The sequence below is a fragment of the Macaca fascicularis genome, chromosome 8 (assembly GCF_037993035.2).
Source record: "Macaca fascicularis isolate 582-1 chromosome 8, T2T-MFA8v1.1".
In the NCBI taxonomy this organism is placed as follows: domain Eukaryota; kingdom Metazoa; phylum Chordata; class Mammalia; order Primates; family Cercopithecidae; genus Macaca; species Macaca fascicularis.
In genome coordinates, this window is record NC_088382.1 from 90,090,000 (window position 1) to 90,094,192 (window position 4,193).

The following is a 4,193-nucleotide window of genomic DNA, read 5'->3' on the forward strand; positions in this document are numbered from 1 at the left end:
AGGACACAAACTCATCCTTTTTGATGGCTGCATAGTATTCCATGGTGTATATGTATGTGCCACATTTTCTTAATCCAGTCTGTCACTGATGGACATTTGGGTTGATTCCAAGTCTTTGCTATTGTGAATAGTGCCGCAATAAACATACGTGTGCATGTGTCTTTATAGCAGCATGATTTATAATCCTTTGGGACAATTTCTTAATTGATCTCTAGTGTCTAACGTAAACCATGTTAAGGCTCCTGAATATGTGTTACTTAATTGCAAAGTGTATGCATAGTAAAAACTACAGCTCCTCAGAATCGAACCATGTTTATTAATAAAAAGTTCTTTGAAACATATTCCAGGCCGCGTGCAGTGGCTCACGCCTGTAATCCCAACACTTAGGGAGGCTGAGTCAGGTGGATAGCTTGAGTCCAGGAGTTCGAGACCAGCCTGGGTAGGACAGTGAGACCCTCTCCCTACAAAAAAATACAAAAATTAGCCTGGCATGGTGGCATGTGCCTGTAGTCCCAGATACTCAAGAAGTTGAGGTGGGAGGATGACTTGAACCTGGGAGGCAGAGGTTGCAGTGAGTCGAGATTGTGCCATTGCATTCCAGCCTGGGTGACACAATGAGAAGCTGCCTCAAAAAAAAAAAAAAGAAACATATTCCAACACTTCTCCACCCTCTTTATTCCTTGACTACCTGCTCTGCCCTCTTATTCTTGCTAGGGATCTTGCCTTCAACTTCATAAACTAGTGATTGTCTGAGCCACTGTCAACTTCCGGCGCCCAAATTGCTGCACCTGAACTGCCTTCCCTTCGCCCTGGACCGATGAAGGGGGCGTGTCTCCATTCTGGGTTCTGAACTTTGTGCTCACTGTGTCTTCTGCACTCTGTGTGACTCCAGTCTTGCCCTCTCTGCCAGCTTTTCGCATCAACATTAAACACTTTCGCAACTTCTCCTGGTCACAGGTTCCCATCTAGCACAGCCTTTACTCTTTCTATCCCTTGTGGCCAAATGTGTCCTGTCCAAAGAACTCTATTCCTAATGTCGTATTTTGTCATCCTTTGCATCCTTCACTTTCCAATTCAGCCTCCATATTTCTGTTTCCTGAGAATATTGTTTTCCCCCACCAAAGTATAATCCATAAACATTTTTACATACTTTTAAAGAAACTCTGGCTATGTGCAGTGGCTCATGTCTGTAATCTCAGCACTTTGGGAGGCTGAGATGGGAGGATCACTTGAGCCCAGGAGTTTGAGACTAGCCTGGGCAACATAGGGAGATGTTAACTCTACAAAAAAAAAAAAAAAAAAATTAGTGGGGCATGGTGGTGCACGCCTGTGGTCCTAGCTGCTTGGGAGGCTGTGGTGGAAGGATCAGTTGTGCCTCTAAGATTGAGGCTGCAGTGAACAGTCATTGTGCCACTGCACTACAGCCTGGGCAACAGTGCAAGATGCTATCTCAAAAAAAAGAAAAAAAGAGTTTCCAAATCCTCAACATTTAAAAAGTATTAAAAAAATAATAAAAGAAAATGATATATAAAATCTGCCTGTAATGCCTCTATATAAATTGTTCACATGCTCCATTTCCCCTCACATGCCTTTTTCCTGTGGGTAGATTTCTTGTGGTCATAGCACCCATACTGATTTTTTTTTTTTTTTAAGATGGAGTTCGCTATTGTTGCCCAGGCTGGAGTGTAATGGCATGATCTCGGCTCACCGCAACCTCCGCCTCCCAGGTTCAAGCAATTCTCCTGCCTCAGGCTCCCAAGTAGCTGGGATTACAGGCTTGCACCACCACACCCACCCAATTTTGTATTTTTAGTATAAACGGGGTTTCTCCATGTTGGTCAGGCTGGTCTTGAACTCCCAACTTCAGGTGATCCGCCTGCCTCAGCCTCCCAAAGTGCCACCCATACTGACTTTTAATTCCACCCCAGGAAGCAAGCATAGCCTGGTTCCCAAAACAAGTGGACTGGGATCAAGAGGCTACCTGAGAGAACTTTGACTTAGTTATTTGAGTACTATATTCGTATTAAGATTTAAAAAGATTTCCATGCTAGTAAATCTAACGTACACTTCAATCTGGATTTAAATCTCGATGTCTTAGTAATGTTTGACACAACCGATCATCCCTTCATGACCTCTCTTCTGTCCCTGGTTTTGTGGTGGGTCCTCCTGGTGACCTGTCTATTGTGGTTTATCTCCTCAGTCTCCTCCTGCACTGTTTTTTACATGCTGGGATTCCTAAGGGCTGCATCCTGAGTTCCTCTGTTCTTGTCACGCTGCAAATTCTTCTCAGGTGATCCCATTTACTCTTGAGACTCCCATTACCATCTTCACGCTGGTGATTCTTAAATTGATTACTCCAGCAAAGACTTTTCTTAGAACTTCATCACTGTCTATCCAGTGGTCAACTGGAATGTCCACATCATGTGTCATAATAGGCATGCAAAGCTCAGAATTTTCTTTTTGTTTCTTTCTTTTCTTTTTTTCTTTTTTCTTCTTTTTTTTTTTTTTTAACCAAAAACAGTGTCTTGTCCATGCAGAAAAGATGAAAAGGGTGACTTCATTTCAATTTACAATGTCCCAATATTATTTTATCCCATGCATGTAACTGCTTGTATCATTATGAGGCTATGGCAGCAAATAAATGGGAAGAAGCTTGATATTTTCTAAAATGGAAATTCTTACTTTCTTCAGTGACTTCCTATCCCCAAATTCTTATTTTCTTCAGTGTCCTCCATTTTATTTTGTTTTATTTATTTATTTTTTGAGACGGAGTCTTACTCTGTTGCCCAGGCTGGAGTGTAGTGGCGCAATCTCAGCTCACTGCAACCTCTGCCTCTCAGGCTCAAGTGATTCTCCTGCCTCAGACTCCCGAGTAGCTGGGATTAGGAGTGCCCGCCACCACGCCAGGCTAATTTTTGTATTTTTAGTAGAGCCGGGGTTTCGCCATGTTGGCCAGGCTGGCCTCAACTCCAGACCTCATGTGATCTGCCCGTCTTGGCCTCCCAAAGTGCTGGGATTACAGGCGTGAGCCACCGCGCCCAGCCTGTCCTCCATTGTAGTAAAGGGCATCACCATCCCCTCAGCTGCTCAAGCCAGAAACCTAGGAGTCATTGTTGACTTTTCCTTGACTACTTGATGACTTCCTTTTCCTTACGGTGCCCCCTCCCCATTAATTAATCACCAAGTCTTTTCTATTCTATCTTCTAAATACATCTTCAACCCATTTGCCTCCCTGTATCATCGTCACCACACCAAGTGCAAGTTACCATCATCTCTCAAGCAGACTGCTGTGAAAACTTCTTACCCTCCCATTAAAGCACATTTGATTGCATTGATTCTCTCCTTACACTCTTTTTTTTTTGAGATGGAGTTTTGCTCTTGTGGCCCAGGCTGGAGTGCAGTGGCGTGATCTCGGCTCACTGCAACCTCTACCTCCTGGGTTCAAGTGATTCTCATGCCTCAGCCTCCCAAGTAGCTGGGATTACAGTTGCTCACCACCACACCCAGCTAATTTTTGTATTTTTGGTAGAGACGGGATTTTACCATGTTGGCCAGGCTAGTCTAGAACTCCTGACCTCAGTGATCCACTTGTCTTGGCCTCCGGAAGTGCTGGGGTTACAGGCGTAAGCCACCACCCCCGATCTCTCCTTATACTCTTGAAAGGTTTCTTGTTGCCTTTACGGTAAAAGCCTAAGACTGATGAGATGCTTTGTGATCCTCCCTCTGCCTAGTTGTTGAGGTTCAACATATCTTATTCCATATCCCATTCTTTCTGTTCCAGAAATTGTCCTCTCAGTTCTTTCCAATAAGAAGCCACTCTTCTTCCATCTTGGAATTTTACCTGGAATATATTAGCTTAACCTAACCAGCTTGAACATAGATAAGTTATTCTTTTATTTTTTTGAGACAGTCTCCTTCCGTCACTCAGGCTGGAGTGCAGTAGTACAGTCTTGGTTCACTGCAACCTCCGCCTCCTGGGTTTAAGCGAGTCTTCTGCCTCAGCTGTCTGAGTAGCTGGAACTACAAGCACACACCACCATGTCCAGTTAATTTTTTTTTTTTTTTTTGAGACAGAGTTTCGTTCTTGTTGCCCAGGCTGGAGTGCAATCTCAGCTCACCACAAACTCCACCTTCTGGGTGCAAGCGATTCTTGTGCCTCAGTCTCCTGAGTAGCTGGGATTACAAGCGTATAC

The 4,193-nt window shown here is 44.0% G+C and overlaps 1 non-coding gene across 1 annotated transcript; it reads right to left on the reverse strand.

Annotated features, from left to right (window-relative positions):
- Window positions 1-2,518: 2,518 nt before the first annotated feature.
- LOC123575389 (small nucleolar RNA SNORA20) lies at window positions 2,519-2,649 on the reverse strand. Its single transcript, XR_006700680.1, has one exon. It is a non-coding gene; the product is annotated as a small nucleolar RNA SNORA20 (small nucleolar RNA).
- Window positions 2,650-4,193: the final 1,544 nt, after the last annotated feature.